Here is a 21698-nt window from a genome sequence, read left to right as displayed (position 1 = left end):
TGGACTCCCTACTGCAGAGCCGGAAAAAGCTGGAGCAACAACTAGACTTTAACAGGGCATGCACAGAGCAGGTAGCCACCCTGCAAATCCGACTAGACAGAGAAAGAGGAAAGAATAAATTGATTTTGAAAGACCTGGATACCCAGGCAGAGTTTGATCAAGAACGCCAGAAAGCTGGTGCCTTTCAAAGGCAGAGGGACAACCTGGTGGCACAGATGCAGGCTCTTAGTCAGGAAAGGGACACCTTAGGCCAGGAAGTCTGCCAATTAAAAGAAAAAATTGAAGGAAATCACCTGGCCCTCCAGGGGCTGGGTGACCTCCAAAAAGAGCATCAGAACTTGTTAGAGCACACCAGGAGGGTGGAAGATGCTCTGGCAAGAAAGGAGCAGGCCAGTAGGGATGGGACTTAGGAGGTAACCCTCCTGCAGCAAAGACTGGCCCAGTATTCCAGGACCAATCAGGAGGCACAGAGAGAGAATGAGGCTCTCTGTCAGCACAATGATAGGCTCCAGCAACAGGTAGCCATGCAGGAGAGACTGATAGAGTCTAGTAAGGCCTTAACTGAGGAACTGAAAGCGCAGGCTCTTGCATTGCAACAGGGAGCAGGGGCGGATAGAGATGAAGTTCGCTGGGAAAGGGAAACACCTGAGCATAACCTCAGGAGCCCTAGTACCAGAGGCCTTCATCTCTCCCAGTCCTTGGACTCTGCCACCCCCATGTCTCCTGGCACACTTGAGCACAGGGCCACATGGAGGGCAGATTACTATCCAGCCAAAAGTATGGGGTTCATAGGCCAGTACCTCCCAGGAATGGATGGGCGGGCATCCGGGTATGGGCACCTAAGCACAGTGCAATTTAGTGGGGAACCCCAGGAGAGTAGGCCCACTAAGGGCATCCTGAAAACCTCCGCCCAGTTAGGTCAGTGGGAGGGTACCCATCAAATCCTGGCAGCAAGGAGGGATCTGAAGACTCCTCTGAGCGGCCCAGGACACAGGAGACCAGGTCCCCACATTCTGCCAGCCATTCCCAGGCTCGCAGAATCCGGGAAAACCTGGACGATCAGACGGGCACCCCTGGGAGTAGTGCTTCTGAGTCAGAGGATGAGTGGACCAGGGTTACCCGAACCAAAAAGGCCAATAAGGCAAAAAGGGCCTTGCTTAAGGACCCCTTAAAGCAGATCAAGGCAATAAGGAGTGTCATCACCCCTTATCACAAGAACTCCAAGCATTCTGTTTGGGAACATTTGGAGCTCTTTGAGAAAATGATGGAGACTTTCCATTTGAAGGTCAGCAGTAGCTGCATCCAGTACGTCAAATGGACATTCTCCCCGGAATACTCCAGTTTCTTTGCGGGGCTGGATGACCAAAATCATTCAAGATGGTCCACCTATAGGGCGGCCATCTTGAAACATTTTTCTGTTCATAGAAATCCTCAAGAGGCTCGCAAGGCAGCCTACAATTTGCAATGTGGGGAGGATCAGGCCCCACAAGAATTTGTGCAGGAGTTAAAGCGTGCTTTTGCGCAAACTACCAAAAGGGTGCGCACCGAGTAAGGAATTTGTTAATACGTTTTTCCATGCCTTACCCAAATACATAATGACCCAGCTCGTGAGAGATTTTCACGAGAAAAGATCTACAGACTGGGTCATTGAGCAAGCCACCCGCATCTATGAGGTGCAGAAACCGGTGGAAAATAAGAATCAGCCCAAAAACCCCAAAACCAACAGCACCCCTGCAGCTGCCAAGGTGGCAGAGGTAAAGGTTGCCCCTGTTTTAGATTTGGAGATGGGGGGACCTAAAAACCTGCCTGCACCAAATAATTCTAAGCCCAGAAGGCCCTCGGGCCAGTCACAGACAGGGAGTCAAGGAGGTAGTCCCACAAATGGGGTCCCTCGCTCCCCTGACTATGTAAGTCCCCGCTATAAGGGAAACAGTCCAATCCTGGGTTATGTGTGGACTCCTCCAGCCCAAGGGGGGGGGATCCAACCAGGCACCCAACCCAGGGAACCTCCCTCCTAACTTCCCACAGGAGGGCAGAATTTCACCAAACCCTTGGCAGAACTTTTTTCCCAGGTATCCACCCAATTTCCAGCCCCAAAATCATCCATCCTTCTTTCCCCAATTCCCTGGGCCCAGACAACCGAATCCGGGAGCGGGGAGGCCAAGGATGGAGGGGTACCCAAATCTTCCCAACCCGGGGTACTACCAGAGAAGGGATAGCTACCCTTCCCGGGATCAGCCCAAGGGAGAAAATAGAACCCCGTATCAGCCTGAGCGGGTTTCACAGTTAGAGCGCCAGGTCCAAAATATGGCACGGGATCTGGGTCACATACTGAGGGCTCAACAGAAACCTCAGATGAGCATGCCACCGCAGAATGCCCCAAACTCTGGGCCCGGTGCTCCAATGGGCAGCACCCCAATAATCCACCGGTTCCCAGGGAGGAGGCACAAGGGGAAGGGGGGTGTAAAGCCTTGGAGGAAGCTTCCTTCCCCACTTGTAAACAGCCCCTGGAAACCCAGGAACCGGAAACAAAATTTCCTACCCATGAAAGTCTGCCACCCAAGGAGCAGAGAGGAGGTAGGAGAAACAAAGGACCCAAACAGACCCATTTTGTGGAGGAGGAAAGGTCTTCCAATTTGAGGGAGAGGGATCCTCAGAGGATCCTCAGAGGATCCTGGGAAAAGGATCTTCTCCTTCAGAGATGGGGGAACTCCTCCCAAGGAAAAATGGGTCCCAAGGGATTCCAACCCAGACTGGGTAGATGTGTGGATTGAGCTGTCACCGGCCATCATTCTATCCCAGAACCAACAAGACCGAAAACCCCTGGTTCAAACCCATCCTGGTGACTGCCTCCAAAAAGGGGGGGGGGGGGCGGCCCAGAACCGGAACCAACCCAAAACCACATTAATAGACTGGGTTGATGTGGGGATTGAGCTGTCGCTGCCCATCATTCTATCCCAGAACCAACAGCATCAAAATCCCCGGGTTCAAACCCATTCTGGTGACTGCCTCCAAAAAGGGGGGGGTGCGGCCCAGGACCGGAACCAGGGGAACCCGAAACCATTTCAAGTTGCCAACTTTTTCTTTCAGATTCCCGAGGCTCTCCACAGAATTTTGCCCAAATCTCTTCTCTCTCAATGTCCACAACCAGAAAATTAGCCCACCAGTTGTCCAAAAATGTGCATTATCTGTGCCCCCTTACAGAGAAGGAGGGAAGATACTATGCCCCGGTACAAGTACAGGGGCAGGGTACAATTTCGGCACTGGTGGACACTGGATCCCAAGCTACTCTTCTGTCCAAAAGGGCCTTTGATGAAATAAATGCAGGAAGGGGGAAGAATTACCGTATTCCTCTCACCTCTCTTCCTGGACAACTCCAGAACTTTGACGGGAAGGAAATTCCCGTCGAGGGGACTGCAGATTTGGACATCAAAATTGGCCGACACAAGTTGAAACACCCGGTCATAGTAGTGACTCCAGAGGGCACCCCTTGTTTACTAGGGAATGACCTCCTGAAAAGGTTGTCACCCCTAATAGATTGCGTAAACAAGGTCCTCTGGACCCAGACTAGCCGACCAATAAAATTAAAGCAGAGTGTCAACCAGGTTAGTTTAAATGGCACGTGCCACATGGTTGAACAAAAATCTGACCAAGTAGAATTTCACTTCCAGAATAACCAAATTCCAGATGTGACAGTAATAGCAGTAGGACAACAGACTGGTGATGGGGGGGGGGGGTCCTCTCTATTTCTGAAAATCAACCTTCCCTCCAGTTTAAGGTGGTATTCCACACTGGAAGGAAACACTCTGAAATTCTTTACTAATCCACAATCAGACATTCCCACTCCGATAGTCCAGAAAGATGTGGAATCAGCTCAGAGCCTGGCTGATATTCAGCAAATTGGAGAGCAGTTCTTCATCCCTGTTCAGTTAAATGATGGGAAGGACTCTGTTCTCGCCCGAGTGTGTGTGAACAATGGTAAGAGCTTCATCAGCGAAGCCATGTTCCGCCAACTCCCAAAAGATCCAGCCATTCCCACATTCAAACTGATAGACAAATGGGAAATGGACCTGGAAGCACCCAATTCCAAACATCTCCTGCCAAGCAGGTGTATGCTCAAAATCTCCATTGGCAACAAGAGCATAGTTCATAATTGTTGGGTCGTGCGAGACGTCACTGCCGCCTTTTACTTAGGCAGTGATATTCTCAATCGCTTTGCCATTAGTTTGGACCTAATAAACTTCAAAGCTTGGTCCCGATTAGCAGATAATCCCATGGGCTTTGATGATCCAGAAAAAGCATTTAAGTCAGCCCAATTGCTACCTTATGCAGTTGAAATTCAGGTTAAAGAGGAAGTCACCATCCCAGAAAGGACCCGACAATTCTCCCTGGAAGTGAAAGTTAAAAGAGGACAAAAATTGAAAAACCCTGATGCTTATATGCATCTAAATGCTTCTCTCCAACAGCAAGGGTTGGGGGTAAACCCAACACCATTAGTCAATATCGAACATGACACCATTCCAATAGAGGTGGATAACAGCGACTTAAAGAGTATTACTCTAGCGGCAGGCACCATTATTGGAATGGCGGTTGATGACCGACATTTCTCCATTGATTTAGGAAATTAACTGTTAGGACCAATCCCCAAGGACTGTTTTGACAGTGACAGTGATGACAATACAACACCAGACAGGATCTTTACCCGGCATGGGGGGAACTTCCTGGTGTACACTTCTTGCCCTTATGGTAAGGAAGATGTGACTTGTGACTTCAGAGGGGATGAGGTGATTTTCCAGGTCCATGAGGGCTGCCTTTCCCACCTGAAGCCTCCGGTCCAAATCAGCACTCTGACCAGGGACTTCTCCACCCAGCTGGAGGAGGCTGCTGAGATAGCAAAACCAGAAGTCTTTCCAGGCTTCAGGCAGATGGTGGAAGAGAGAGTCAACCTAGCTGATGCCTGCGTGACTCTGGAACAGAAGCAAAAGTTGAAACAAGTTTTCTTGGATTTCCAAGATCTCTTTGCGGTAGACTCATATGACTGTGGTCGCACCGACATCCACACAACAACAATTCCCATGGACCCTGGCATGACTCCAGTGTTTGTGAAGCAATATCGCTTGCCTCTCGTATCCATGAGTCCCTTACTGAAATAATTAAGAACCTTGAGTCCCGGGGAATAATCCGTCCAGTACACAGCACCTTCAATAATCCGGTGCTGGGAATATTGAAGCCAAACGGCCAGTGGAGACTCTGTGCCGACCTTAGGGAGCTCAACAAATGGGTCCATACTTCCCGATGGCCTCTGCCCTACATTGACCAAGGGCTGGCTCAGATTCAGGGGTCACAGGTATTCACTGCAATAGACCTGACCAATGGATACTGGACTGTGCCTGTCAGCAGGGAGGACCAATACAAACTGGCTTTTACCTTTGGGGGCCAGCAGTACACATGGACCCGGACTCGCTTCGGATACCTCAACTCCGGCAATGAGTTCAACATTTTCCTACATAAGGCCATGCCCAACCTGGGTGCGAGGGGTAACCTGGCTTATGTAGATGATGTCCTCATCAAAAGTTCATCTGTGGAAGAACACATAGCGGAGATCCGTTATGTTCTGACACAGTTGAGTGCCGCCGGAGCAAAACTTTCCTTTCTGAAAGCACACTCGTGTAGAACCCGTGTTAATTTCTTGGGGCATGAGATTACTCCTCAGGGTCTCTGTCCCCAAGAAAAGAAAGTGGAAGCACTTCAGAAACTGAAGGATCCCACAACTCTGCGGGAACTAAGGAGCCTCCTTGGACTGACTAATTACAGCAGAAAGTTCATTGAGGGCTACGCAGAGATCACTAGACCCCTGATTCATCTTTTGAAGGGGAGGGGTCAAGTGGGAATGGGGTCCAGAACAATCCGAGGCAGTAAGACAACTCAAAAGAAGCCTCTCACAGGCGCCTTGCCTAGCTTACCCTGTCAGAAACAAGGGGTTCTTCCTGGAGACAGGGTTCTCTAATACGTGCTTGACGGCATTATTATACCAAAAGCATGACAAGGTCAATAAAGTAATCTCCTATGCGAGCAAAACTTTATCCTCTGTGGAGGAAAAATTCAACGATTGTGAGAAGGCACTCCTGGCAATGGTGTGGGCATTGAAGAATTACCGCCTCTGCAATATCTCCAAAGTGACAGAATCCGAGCCGGAAATGTGAGTAATTCCCGAATTACTTCCTGGATTCTGTCAATGCAAGGCTTTCCTGTGGAGGTCAGATATCGCCAAAACAAGAAGAGTCCCCTCGCGCAAGGTCTGGCTGACTTGCATGATTGTGCCAGAGAAAACTGTCTCGAGGACGAAAGTCTAAAAATCAAGGACAACATGGAGGCATACCTTAATTCCCCACACAAAGGCTTTGAAGAAGACAAGTGTGAGGGAATGCCCACTGTCTATGTGGATGGATGCTCTTACCATGTTGAAAACAACGGGGAAAAAGAACTGGTGGCCGGCGTAGGGAATGCGTGGGTGAATGAGTCTCCTGAACCCTCCGCTGGTTACAAAATCGGTCCCCGAAGTAGTCAAGTAGCAGAGTTGATGGCAGTGCATCAAGCCATCCTCACTGCTGTCCAACATCAACTCCACGAACTGGTCATAAACACGGATTCAGATTATGTACGGAACGGGTTCGTGGAGCACCTGGTTAATTGGAAAACCAGAGGCATGTTATGTGCTAATAACAAACCCCTGAAACATGGGAAGTTAATCCAAAATATTGATGATCTGGTCACATCGAATGGGATGACCATCTACTGGAAAAAGATCAAGGGTCATTCCAAATTAGAGGGACCAGACAAAACTGGGAATGATTTAGCTGATCAGCTGGCCAAAACCGGGGCCATCCAAGGGGATCTAATTGAGATTGAGTCCCTGTTGGGGGAAATCCAGGTCACTGCTATCACTAGGTCCCAGACAAATGCTCACAATGATCTTTCAACTGCACAATGGAGTAAGGAGACCCCTGATGCTGATTTAATTACGGCTCAAAAGGGGGATCCAATAATTGGTAAGTTTTACCAACACATTGAGGACCCTGAGAACTTTCCCCTGACGGATACCGATTACATTGGGAAGGAGGACCTTAGAGTGTTGATGAAATGTCCAAAAATGTTCCGAATCCAAGACGGTTTGTTGGTAAGGAAATCCCTAGCTGGCCATGATCAGTGGGTGGTCCCTACCTCATTCCGAAGCCTGATGTTAAGTCACGCCCATGATGCAGCCACTGCCGGTCATAGGGGGTTTCATACAACACTTGAGATCTTAAGAGAGGTTGCTTACTGGCCACACATGGGGCAGGACCTCGACCAATACTTGAAGGGGTGTCTGGTGTGTGCATAATTTCAGCCATCATCCCTCACACACCGGGCGCCTCTCCAAAAGAGGGGGATGACACTGCCATGGTCAGATTTGAAAATCGACTTCGTAGGCCCTGTGATTCGCTCGTCATGGGGAAACAAGTACAGTGTGTGAGGGATGATGGCTGAAATTATGCACACACCAGACACCCCTTCAAGTATTGGTCGAGGTCCTCCCCCATGTGTGGCCAGTAAGCAACCTCTCTTAAGATCTCAAGTGTTGTATGAAACCCCCTATGACCGGCGGTGGCTGCATCATGGCCGTGACTTAACATCAGGCTTCAGAATGAGGTAGGGACCACCCACTGATCATGGCCAGCTTGGGATTTCCTTACCAACAAACCGTCTTGGATTCGGAACATTTTTGGACATTTCATCAACACTCTAAGGTCCTCCTTCCCAATGTAATCGGTATCCATCAGGGGAAAGTTCTCAGGTTCCTCAATGTGTTGGTAAAACTTACCAATTATTGGATCCCCCTTTTGAGCCGTAATTAAATCAGCATCAGGGGTCTCCTTACTCCATTGTGCATGTGAAAGATCATTGTGAGCATTTGTCTGGGACCTAGTGATATCAGTGACCTGGATTTCCCCCAAGAGGGACTCTATTTCTATTAGATCCCCTTGGATGGCCCCGGTTTTGGCCAGCTGATCAGCTAAGTCATTCCCAGTTTTGTCTGGTCCCTCTACTTTGGAATGACCCTTGATCTTTTTCCAGTAGATGGATATCCCATTCGATGTGACCAGATCATCAATATTTTGGATTAACTTCCCATGTTTCAGGGGTTTGTTATTAGCACATAACATGCCTCTGGTTTTCCAATTAACCAGGTGCTCCACGAACCCGTTCCGTACATAATCTGAATCCGTGTTTATGACCAGTTCGTGGAGTTGATGTTGGACAGCAGTGAGGATGGCTTGATGCACTGCCATCAACTCTGCTACTTGACTACTTCGGGGACCGATTTTGTAACCAGCGGAGGGTTCAGGAGACTCATTCACCCACGCATTCCCTAGGCCGGCCACCAGTTCTTTTTCCCCGTTGTTTTCAACATGGTAAGAGCATCCATCCACATAGACAGTGGGCATTCCCTCACACTTGTCTTCTTCAAAGACTTTGTGTGGGGAATTAAGGTATGCCTCCATGTTGTCCTTGATTTTTAGACTTTCGTCCTCGAGACAGTTTTCTCTGGCACAATCATGCAAGTCAGCCAGACCTTGCGCGAGGGGACTCTTCTTGTTTTGGCCATATCTGACCTCCACAGGAAAGCCTTGCATTGACAGAATCCAGGAAGTAATTCGGGAATTACTCACATTTCCAGCTCGGATTCTGTCACTTTGGAGATATTGCAGAGGCTGGTGTGGAGTCTCCACTATGATGTGTTCCCCCTGGATGAACGGGCAGTAATTCTTCAATGCCCACACCGTTGCCAGGAGTGCCTTCTCACAATCGTTGAATTTTTCCTCCACAGAGGATAAAGTTTTGCTCGCATAGGAGATTACTTTATTGACCTTGTCATGCTTTTGGTATAATACTGCCGTCAAGCACATATTAGAGAACCCTGTCTCCAGAAAGAACCCCTTGTTTCTGACAGGGTAAGCTAGGCAAGGCGCTTGTGAGAGGCTTCTTTTGAGTTGTCTTACTGCCTCGGATTGTTCTGGACCCCATTCCCACTTGACCCCTCCCCTTCAAAAGATGAATCAGGGGTCTAGTGATCTCTGCGTAGCCCTCAATGAACTTTCTGCTGTAATTAGTCAGTCCAAGGAGGCTCCTTAGTTCCCGCAGAGTTGTTGGATCCTTCAGTTTCTGAAGTGCTTCCACTTTCTTTTCTTGGGGACAGAGACCCTGAGGAGTAATCTCATGCCCCAAGAAATTAACACGGGTTCTACACAAGTGTGCTTTCAGAAAGGAAAGTTTTGCTCCGGCGGCACTCAACTGTGTCAGAACATATCGGATCTCCGCTATGTGTTCTTCCACAGATGAACTTTTGATGAGGACATCATCTACATAAGCCAGGTTACCCCTCGCACCCAGGTCGGGCATGGCCTTATGTAGGAAAATGTTGAACTCATTGCTGGAGTTGAGGTATCCGAAGGGAGTCCAGGTCCATGTGTACTGCTGGCCCCCAAAGGTAAAAGCCAGTTTGTATTGGTCCTCCCTACTGACAGGCACGGTCCAGTATCCATTGGTCAGGTCTATTGCAGTGAATACCTGTGACCCCTGAATCTGAGCCAGCCCTTGGTCAATGTAGGGCAGAGGCCATCGGGAAGTATGGACCCATTTGTTGAGCTCCCTAAGGTCGGCACAGAGTCTCCACTGGCTGTTTGGCTTCAATATTCCCAGCATCGGATTATTGAAGGTGCTGTGTACTGGACGGATTATTCCCCGGGACTTAAGGTTCTTAATTATTTCAGTAAGGGACTCATGGATACGAGAGGCAAGCAATATTGCTTCACAAACACTGGAGTCATGCCAGGGTCCATGGGAATTGTTGTTGTGTGGATGTCGGTGCGACCACAGTCATATGAGTCTACCGCAAAGAGATCTTGGAAATCCAAGAAAACTTGTTTCAACTTTTGCTTCTGTTCCAGAGTCACGCAGGCATCAGCTAGGTTGACTCTCTCTTCCACCATCTGCCTGAAGCCTGGAAAGACTTCTGGTTTTGCTATCTCAGCAGCCTCCTCCAGCTGGGTGGAGAAGTCCCTGGTCAGAGTGCTGATTTGGACCGGAGGCTTCAGGTGGGAAAGGCAGCCATCATGGTCCTGGAAAATCAGCTCATCCCCTCTGAACTCACAAGTCACATCTTCCTTACCATAAGGGCAAGAAGTGTACACCAGGAAGTTCCCCCCATGCCGGGTAAAGATCCTGTCTGGTGTTGTATTGTCATCACTGTCACTGTCAAAACAGTCCTTGATTGAATTCTGCCTGACAACTACCTCCGACAGGAGTTGAAACTTGATCAGCAGCTGTGTTCCCAGGCCTGGCTGCATTCTGCTGCCCCTGCCAAAAGGAGATGACACCTCTCTGATTGAATTAGGGGAGTGGCACCTGGGGACTGCAGGAAACTGATCAATGGATCTTCCTTGGCCCAGGCAAATGTTAAATTAGGGGGGTCGTAAATGGCTTCCTCTTCGAAGGAAATGGGAGGGGCGCTGCATCTGTGAGCAACTTGAGTTGGAGGAAGTGGACAAACCAGAAATTCCACCATGTGCTTTGGGAAACCACACCCCTCTGGGCCAGAGCATAATTTTAAAAAGATGGATAATTCATAGTACGGACTTGTCAAAATTATATAATTAATATCATTATTCTACTGATTTTTCTGTGCACATTTTAAGAGGTGTTAGAACTCTGTACCATGTTCTGAGGCAAAACCCCATGAATTATGGAGATTGCAGACACTGGGTTCACGCTAGAAAAATGAACATTTACTGGAATATGTGTAGAAAGGCGGTGTACATTTGTGCCATTTTTGGTAAACGTCCGATATTGGTAAACCAACTGAAAACAAAAATAAGTTGTCATTTTTGAATGCAAGCTCTTAGGAAGATCAGAGTTGAACAAGAATGTACCTTAAGTCATCTGCAATCTGTACATGTAATGTCAACCACTTGTGTATCTGGGAAATATGTTTAGTTATGAAAAGGATTTTCTAAGTTAAAAGCAAAGGGGCGTTTCTTCAATAGACTGTAAGACTCTGACTCACTCTGACTCACTGCTCCCTTCTCAAATCAGGTCAAAGAGAAATCCTTGACCTATCAAATCGTGAGTGGGTTGGGCAAAGAAAGTTAGCATCCACACCCATTTTCAAAAGACATAAAATGAGCCACTGGAAGCCAGACAGGGACATTCATTTTCCAACCTTCAACTGAATTCTTGCGCAGCACGCTGACGGAGAACTCCAGAATCCAGAACTTCACTCCAGAACTTAAAGCAGAGAAGCCTGGACCACCAGCTAAATCCTTTTTCAGCAGGCCTTCAGAATCCAGCAATCCAACCAAACTATTCTACAGCCGGGTGAGCTGTTGGATTCTTGCCAAGAACTTTTGCCAGTACCGGTAGCAGACCCAGAAAGAAGTGGCGACAGCAGAACCACAGACCAGATCAGAACCAGAGAGACCAGAACCAGAGAACCACAGACCAGATTGCGGTGAAGTGCAGAGCAGAGCTGAACCAGAGAGCTGTGACTTCAGAACCACCCGCCCGTAGTCCAGTCCAACCTGCTGACCAGACCCTGACGGCCTATTTCAAATTCATAGTGTGAGTACTTAGCCAGAACTGTGCAAAACCAATCTCTTAGCTTAAAACAATCTGATTCAAAACATTTGAACCTGTCCAGAACTGCATCATAGGAATCGTGTGTTCCTTCTCCGATTTTAAACCTTTAAAAGTGTCATTTTGCCATTTTGAATCATTCTTTCATTTCTGAAAATCTACCTTCACGAAATCGTCCGTATCTCTTGAACCGTTTCTGCTAGAAGCGAGATTTTTCATTTTAAAGCTAAGATCCTAGGCTTTCCAACGAACCCAGAACCGACTTTCTATTCATTATACTTTCTCCGTAATCGCGTTCGACGCACTCTGAAAAAGTGCCGCGATTTGCGATTTGGCTCAAATTTCTTCACTTGTCAAAATAGCAGCTTCTTGCTTTCCTTTGCTGAAATTCGTTTTCAACCTGACAATCATTCATAGAACATTGCTAAAGTGATCCTGAACTAATTTAAAGTAGCTATCACCCACCCTGAATCTCTTATAGCGAATTAAAATCATTTTTAGCATATTTTTCCTTTCTTTGCAGACCACATTTAAAGTATTTTGCCTGTGTTTTAAAATCATCCTTGTGATCTAAGCTTGCTAGGGGGGAATGAACTACATTTGATTGTATTCCTGAGAACTGTGTGTTTTACTTCCATCTCCTTATATTGCATAAAGGGGGGGAGTGAATTGCCACAAGGGGAAAAGTGATTATATTATCTTTTGCTGAAATCATATCAAGTTTATTCCTGTGTTGCTTCTTTTCCATCTTGCATTTCCTTGTACCATATAAAGCATTCTCAGCTACCTTATCCTCTATACTACTCCTAAGTAATTAAACCAGTGTGCTGGTATAACATCATCCATTGTTGATCACTGTCATATGTCTAAGTGTGATATCAAATATTAATTTATTATAAAAGTGTGATATATATCTATTGTTTAAATTTTCAATAAATCTTTTAATTTTCAAAACAAACCTACTTCTTGGCTCAGTGGGGTCAGGGGGATTCTAAGACAGGGGCATTATACAAGGGTTCATCATCCAGATTAAAACTTGTCATAAAAATATATAAATAAGGGCTTCTCTTGGGCGTCCCAGACGAGGCACTGACTTAGTGGGATTGCTGACTTGAAGTCATTTAACAGTGTTGAGAGCTTCAATGTTCAAAGAACTATGCAAAGCGACCATAATCTACTGTATTGTACAATGCAAGGAAGGAGACCTATAAAACAGATGTATCATGCGAATACTGAAGTAAATACTCAACAATCACGGCTCCGTTTTACGGAAGTGGACGTTCGGAAAATCAAAGCCTCGTGGGATCAGAGAGACGCAGAAGGACGATGAAAGACCAAATTATCTTCCGTTACTATTGGCATACCGAACTCCAGTGACAGGAAAAAAAAAAGTTGGATAAATGCAAGCATGCATACGATAAAGCAGTGGTAGAAAAAAGAAAAGTGGGGCCGAGATTGAGGAGAATAGCCAAGAAAACGAACACCAAAGAAGACTGGGAGAAATGGCAGTCAGAAGTGAAAATCTATAACAACTGGCGGAAGCAACATAGAGCAGCACAATACCAAAATGATGCTGAATTGATGATGAGAAAACTATCGACAAAAAAATCGAGTTAATTCTGGGCGCTTATAAAAACCATGAACAATACATCTACCGTGACGCCCTCCAACGCAGTGTCGGAAATAAATTGGATAAAATACCTAACGACACAATTTGATGGTCCAAAGTCGGCCATACCTGCGATGGAGCGGGCTTCTAGTACAACTTGGGTTGACGTATCAAACTCTGAGGACATAGAAGGAGCAATCAGGAAGCTCAAAACATCAAGAGCTCCTGGTTCAGACGGACTGACGAATTTGGATCTGAAACAGTCCCCCAAAGAGTGGTCAGAAGTGATCAGCAAGATCTTTGCAGAATGTGGCAAAAGAAAATTGATTCCAGAAACTTGGCTGAAAGCAGTAATCGTTCCGGTTTATAAAAAAGGAAGCAGAGAAGACCCGGAGAGTTACAGGCCGACAGCGTTACTTGATATCATAGGTAAAATCTACGCAACACGCCTGCTTGAACACTTCAGGTCTTAGGAAAAAAACACGCTGTCTAAAGACAACCTGCAAACAGGTTTCAGAAAAACAGCAGTACGGCAGTTAACATAATGCTAATAAATATCCTGAAAGCTAAAGTGAAGGAAGGAGCCCCGAAGGAGTATTTGGCATTCGTGGACCTCTCGAAAGTGTTCGACAATATAGATCGAGAAAAACTGTGGTTGAAACTACACGGCTGGAATTGTCCAACATCGGTTCTCGAACCAATAAAAGCACTTCACTCGGAAACCAAGATAAGAGTTAAGTTAAACCATCAAGGCACACTATCGGTAGAGATCTCAGTAAATAGAGGTGTGAAACAGGGATGCCCTTTGGCCCCGGCACTCTTTATTTCCTTCCTAGGAGATTACCAGCAAGCGGAAGCAAAAATCAGGACTTTCCCTCCTAGAATAGGAAAAACCACCATTACTAAACTTCTGTATGCAGACGATGTCATTTTAATAGATCAGACGCAAATTGGTCTACAACGAAAATTAACAAACTTGGCAAGATACATCGATAACAATAACCTTGAGATAAACAAAACAAAAACAAAAATTCTGGTCCTAGAGAAAGTATCCAGAAAATCAACGAAACAGCGGAATTGGTTTCTTGACAACATTAAAATCGAAACGGTAAAGAATATCAAATACCTAGGAGTTAAAATTGACAGTTCAGGAACGGATAAGAACATGCAAGATTTGCTGTGGGACAAAGTGAAACGACTAACCTCGCAAACTAGAGCAGTACATTTGGAAAATTTTCACTAATACCATCAATAAACTTCTACAAGACAAAGGTTGTCCCGTTGCTTGTGCACGGAATGGAAGCATCTCTGAATATCCCACGATCACTCTGGAACAAACTGGAGGGCCATGTATGGAAATCGGTGTTAGGCTTACCTAAGTCGACTTCAATGCCGGCCATCAGACGGGAATTGGGCTTGGTGTCACTAGCCTCCATGGTTGACCAAAGCGCCATGAGACTCTACAGAAAAATAATTATGGCAGATACATTACCTACACATAACATCATTTTGGAAGAAATTGAAATTGGATCATGTGAAGCTCTAGAAAATATGGGTAGGAAGACAAAAAGAGATGCTGACTTTAATAGCATGCACAGAAATCGATCTGAAGGAAAATCCAGACAGTGAAATAAAAAATGGAGAAGATGGATTGGATTCCCACTATTGAGAAAGCAGCCGCGAACAAACTATTAATACATCTTCCTCTGACCTTTAACAAGCTAAAAAGTCCTCAAAATTATTGTGTCAAATTCCCAGATAAAGGGAAGAGAAACTTGTTTTTGAAAGCCAGACTAAATGTGTTGCTAACAAACGAAATCATGACCATCTGGATACCGACGATTGCACATGGCTGTCGCCTCTGCAAAAGCCCAGGCTTGGTAGAAACTCTGAAACATCTGGTTATACACTGCTCAAAAACCAAACAAAACAGAAGTGCATACCTCCTACCGTTGATAGTAAACCCCTGGATGGTGCAGGAAGAAGATCTATGGAACAGACTAATCTCAGGAGAAACTACTAGATGGACGGTTGCAATGGTCAAATTGATAGAACTAGCATTCCAGCAGATCAGACAGATAACGACTACAGATATTTTGTCTAGTTGAACCGAGATTAAAAAACTGATCATGGAGAAGGCGTAAGATCCGGATATGCACTAAAAAATTGAAGTAAAACGACAAAGTACCTTACGGCAAACTTGAAAGAAGTAAAGAGACTAAGTCAGATATAACCTTGATAAAATTCAGTTTTTGCCTGAGTAAATTCAAGTAAATTAAAAAAATATATATGATGGCCTTATACTTGCATCACATAATAATAATTTGGTGATTTTGTTTTATAGAGCTTCATGTAGATGGACCGCTTCTAAGCTCTGTTATATTCTGTGTTATTACCCACTGATCGTACTTGATTCATTGCCCACAGAAGGTTGCAGGGCCTAGCCAGCCCAACCATGGTTTCAAACTTGTCACATGCCATCATCCCATTTCTGAAATGAGCAGGTTGTACATGAGCTACCCATCCAACGTGCAACTTTTGCCACAAATGATCATTATATGCCCGGGTCTCACACCATTAGGCAGCTATTGCCATCACATGCCAAAGCAGTTGTGCCATTTTCTAGATTACTCTCAAAATAGGACAGATTGACTGTCCTGTCGTTGTCAACGCACTCTGATGGTTATTACAGTAGAGAATTTGCAGCAATGTCAGATGCAGTGTGGGGACATGGCCAGCATCAGTGGCCAGCATTGTCACCGTCCAATTCATTGTTATTCATGAAAATTGACAAATAGTCCTGAAAACCTGGGTCATCAGGTTCATGAATAACAATGAGCCAGCCAAGGATGCAGAGACCCAGACCAGCGCACACTACAGAGCTTGAAGCTACGGTGCAATGAGCAGGAGCTAAAACCAGCTCCTGGGTGCTGCCATCACCCAGTAAGCAAGAGCTACGGTTAGGTAACCAGGAGCGGGTACACGGAGCACCCCAAATCTAACTTCCACATGAGATGCACAGTTTCACTTTTTAGCTATTATGTATGATCCATTATGTTTAAATGTGCCCTGGATTAGCCCCAGTTCTTCTTTATTAACATTTGAAAACACTCCACGTTAATGTCCCATATGTATGTTTGTAAGTCACCACTTGGACTGGGGAGCCAAAGGTAGTTCCTGGCAGCTGTTGGTTTCAAGGTTCTCCTAGGGTGCAGGGTCTCCTAGGGTGCAGGTGCGAGCTACATAGCTCCCAGCAATTAATCTTGCACCTTTGTTGTTATATTACTATGACTGACTGACATCCAGTGTTGGGGCTCATAAATAAGTGCCAGGGCTGAGCCCTGGCAACCCCGCCCCCCTCCCACACAAATGAAGCACTGCTACCTACTTCAATTGCCTTTCATGATCGCACTTTGAAGCAGCTTTGAGGCACTCTTGGAAACCTAACCTTGCTTAATACAGCTGAGAACTGCCTCCCTTTTCCCCACTGCCTAACTCATTCCCTTTTTTCCACACTCCTCTTCCGTTCCTGCCTTGAAGCCTTTGGAACGGCCCCTGATCGCTGTGTTCACCAACTGAAGAGAGCTATAGGCCCTCATTACGACCCTGGCGGAGAACCATGGTGCAATTTGCACCATGGTCCATGGCGCTAAGCTGCCAACTCCGCCATGGTGGTTGGCGGACTTACCGCCCCATTCCGACCTTGGCGGGGTGGTAAGTCCCCAATCCCCATTTACCCTTCCCCATTCCCATTTTTGCCCCATAGGGTATAATGGGAGTGGGGAAGGCGTTAATTACGCCACCGTAAATTATGGTGGCGTAATTAACAACAATGTCCGTAGCGCCATGGATTTTTCCGCCTGCAAAAAGCAGGCGTAAAAATCACCATGGCGCTACGGGAACTCGTAGTCAGGCAGAAAGGTGCGCCATGGTTTACGCCGGCGTAAACCCCTTTCCGCCAGGGTCGTAATGAGGGCCATAGACTTTTGCTGAACTTTCCATTAAGAGTGAAAATGGTGGAAACAGTTCACAGCATCAAGAGTGCCATTCATTTGCATGATAATTAACATTGAATAATTAAAATGAACGCCTCTTGTAATATTGTTACATACGTTATAGTCTAATTATTAATTTAAAGTACAAGTCAATAAAACGTTATTTAAATTGGAATGATTTAATCATGTTGGAGAGGGAGTGCAGTGCAGGGGAGCAGTAGAGGAGCAGTGTGGAGTAGGGTGGTTTATTGTGGAGTTTTGCCACAACAATGTATTTGCACAAACGCAGCAACACTTTAAAGCTGCTAGTTTCATAAAAAGGCTTCACTCACTTCCCTGCCGAACAAAAATCAAATGCACACATCAGCCCCCTCCCCACGGATGTGAGCAAACATATAACAACGTCATGTGCTCTTTCCCATGCGAGGGCAAGGGGCTCACGTGCACATTTGGTTTTTGTGAGGCAGAGAGGTGAGGGAAGCATTTTATTTAAAAACTAGCAGCGTTAAAGGCTGTTGCATGTTAGATCATTATGTGTGCATGCATGTGTGCGAGGAGTGTGTATGTAATGTATGTGTGAAGGAGTGAGTGTGAATGAGTGTATGATCTATGAGGGCTGGGTGCGCGTGTAAATGAGCAAGTGTATGGTGAATGGGATGGTTAATGAGTGAGTGTATGGTGAATGGGATGGTTAAATGAGTGAGTGTATGGTGAATGGGATGGTTAAATGAGTGAGTGTATGGTGAATGGGATGGTTAAATGAGTGAGTGTATGGTGAATGGGATGGTTAAATGAGTGAGTGTATGGTGAATGGGATGGTTAAATGAGCAAGTGTATGGTGAATGGGATGGTTAAATGAGTGAGTGTATGGTGAATGGGATGGTTAAATGAGTGAGTGTATGGTGAATGGGATGGTTAAATGAGTGAGTGTATGGTGAATGGGATGGTTAAATGAGTGAGTGTATGGTGAATGGGATGGTTAAATGAGTGAGTGTATGGTGAATGGGATGGTTAAATGAGTGAGTGGAGGTGCAATTGTGTGTGAGTGCAATTAGGTGTAATGTTGGGCCGCTACCATTTGATACTTGGGCCCAGGGCCGGCCTTACCACTGCGAGCGCATGAGGCGAGTCAACAAAATGTGGAACCCCCATGCCTCTGAGGGCGTGGGGGGCAAATTAAATAGAGCGGTGCTAAAAAACAAGCAGCGGCGCTGTGAGTGATGAACTCCCTGGTCCATGCTGTTATTTGCTTCAACAGAGCTGCGGCTGTCAAACCAGCACAGGGCTGCCTTTCAAAGCTGCACCCTATTGTGATAAAATGCACCCACTCTCATCAAGAGCCCTTGAAAGACTCCACAGAGCTGGCGTGGTGGGGGGCTAATGGCAGGGTGCCCCGGGTCGGTCGCCCGGGCGGCTCTGCCCTAAGCCCGGCCCTGCATCAGGCCCACGCCAGACAACCCTTGGCGTAGAACAGAGGAGGGTGGAGCCTTCAAGTGTGACCCACCCATTTTATGAAGTGGCCCCTCCTATCACCACATTGCCCTCCCCGAAATGCAGGTTTAGTTGTGTCCCTGAATCACACATTGCAAAGATATGCAGTGCAAGTGACGTGGGGATGACTAAGGGCAGAGTAAATGGAATTTGGGTAAATGGACTTTGCTTGGCAGCAAGAGACTGTTGTTTTTTTCTGGAAGCTCTTGCCCTCACTCGCAGATGAAAGCTGTGATAATGTCCTCGCGGTGACAGCTGGCGAGAGCACTGCGATGCGTAATCAACACGCATTCCTATTTGTTTGTTCTCGGCTTAACTAAGGTCGCTGGCATCGCAACTATTTCATTCCAAGCGGCTGGGAGATCCCGCGCAGAACCGTGGCACAGGAATGCGTGCGGGGCGTGACCCAGTGGGGCATTTTCCTTTGCCCGGTCCATCTCTGACAGCTTGGGAGACGTCAGAGCTCTGACCTCCTCACAGGCCTTCACCATCTGATGACATTTTCGCCTCGGGCATTACGCGGGGGAAGGATAATTTATCCAAGCGATAATGCCCGTCCCAAGGTCTGTAAGGGTATTTGCACATAGCACCAATAACATACAGGCAAAGCATTTTGCTTTCATGGAAATTGATGGGCACAAAACGTATGAATACATTAAATGTGCTTTTATTTTGTAAGATATACACAACTATGATGTGTGCATAAGGTAAGCATTTTAATGTTAAACCTTTTTATCATGACCTGGTATTTACCTGAAGCTTTTTTTTCCTTCATAAAAGTGAAAGTGTTGTCCCATGTTTTAGCCTTTGCTTCCTTGGGTTCAATTAGTTGGGAGTGTCTTGCCGAAAGAAACACTGCAGGGAAATTGCATTGCTGTGTCATGAAAGCAGAGAAAGGCTTTCTGTTGTGTCCCCTAGATGCTTCAAAAGTCAGAAGGTCTGGAAGGCAGTCAATACGAGTAGTTATTGACCGCATTCCGAAAATTCTGATTGGCTAAGAGGAGGTCAACAATTACTTCCGTGTGCTAATTAGAAACACTTGTGATTGCTAGGGTGTTGCCAGTCCCCAGAACACATGCTCAGCCTCCATAAGTGGTAGGCAACAGTGGTCTGGGCGCTCTACTGAGACGTTGGATACATCCATGGTGCTGTGGCTTTCTTTGGGATTTGGGGGGTCTGGTGCAGGTTTTACTGGGACAGAGTTCTACACCATTCAGTGTCTCAGTGATACCTCGCCAGTGTTCTATGCTGAGTCTGTCAAGCATTAGAGGCAGGGTCAGCTTTAGAGCAGGGCGGGCTGGGTGACCGCCCGGGGCGCCATGCCCCCCAGGGTGCCATTAGCCCCCTGCCACGCTAGCTCTGAGGAGTCTTTCAAGGGCTCCCCCGAGCTGGCGTAGTGGGAGAAGGCACGGGAGGCGCACTTTTGTTATTAAATGCGCCCGTGGTGGTGGGGTGCATTTAATAACAATAGGATCAGCACCCTATTCTCATGATTACCTCCCCGCTCCGACGCAGGAGCGAGGCGGTTTACATTGGAATAGGGCGCTCATGCATTAGCATGAACGTCCTATTCCAGTGATTAAATCCCTGCGAGGTAGAAAAAAAACGTGCCGCATCCTGCCCCCCGCCCCTTCTCCTGTTGACCAGGGGCGCACAGGGAGGGTGACCGCCAATTTGCCCAAGGTGCTGCTGCCTCTAAGGCCGGCCCTGATCAAAGGATACGGTGGCGCCAGCCGCTGGAACTTGACCTTGGCACCCAAGGACTTATTCTGCCACTGGAACAGCGTGTGATCTTCTAGTGTTGACCAGCGCTTTAAGGGAGGATTGTCTTAGCTGCAGAATAGCAGGGACCGCGTGATTATGGCACTGCAGGTCTCTAAAGAGTCAGGTGCAACACAGTGTAGTTATTTTGGATGACGATTGGGGCCATTGTCTCGTTGAGCGTCGGATGTCTTGTGACCCAAAAGGTGTACGGGTGTTTAGATGCTGTCATCTGCTGTGTCAGGCACTGTTCCTCAATAGTGGGCAGGTTTATTAAAATGTATGGTTGTCTGTAACCCTTACAGGTAGAGCCATGATCAAAATGTTAGATTAAAGGTATTGCATGTTATGTCATGTATTGCACACATATGTCATATAGGGTCTACATCATTTCTAGGAGTGTATGCCTATTATCTGCCCACCTCATTATGGATATTTCGCCGCACCTTTCTTGGCAATTTGTAGCAGAGGGGACATGGTAAGGGGACATTTTTTTTAATTGATTTTTAGGCTCGTGGGAGGATGGGGGATCGCAATCTTGTCCTCTCCCTTCCCCCCCAAAGAATGTGGTTAAACGGCCATTGCGCTGAAACGTCACAGATCCATATAACCTTCAGAGTATTGGTGGTATAGATAATGATGTGTTATTTATATAGTGCTTTCGCTAAAGTGCTTTACAAAGAACATTTGTATGTACAATTATCACCCAACCGAAGTTGATACTTATTTATCGACAGATAAAAAGGCTGAGTTGATCTTGCCGCCATTAGAACCTGCAATCTGCAGATTACACACAGATCGCAGCAGCACGCGCAACCTACCTTTTGCATCGGCTGCAGCTACTTCAAAATCTGGCAGCTTGGATTGCTACTGCAACCCCCTATGGTGCTCATATCTCCCCGGTGCTTCACTCTCTGCACTGGCTCCCTATTGCAAAATGGGTTGAATTCAAGTCGAGCATATTACCGCCAGGGGGGCTGAATTTCGACAGGACATGTTTGTTCCTTATATCCCTGGCTGGACTCTTTGTTCGTGCAATCCTTGTCTGATTACCATCTCTCGATTTCGGCTATCTAGGACCGGAGGCTGGGCGTTCTCTGTTGCAGTGGTCAAGCTGTGGAATGCTTTGCCATCAAGAAACTGAGAATCGTTATGAGTTTAGACGCTCT

This window comes from Ambystoma mexicanum, chromosome 3p (genome assembly GCF_040938575.1).
Source record: "Ambystoma mexicanum isolate Mex_15411 chromosome 3p, UKY_AmexF1_1, whole genome shotgun sequence".
Lineage (NCBI taxonomy): Eukaryota > Metazoa > Chordata > Amphibia > Caudata > Ambystomatidae > Ambystoma > Ambystoma mexicanum.
The sequence above is the reverse complement of the archived record's forward strand: the minus strand, read 5'-3'. Positions refer to the sequence as shown.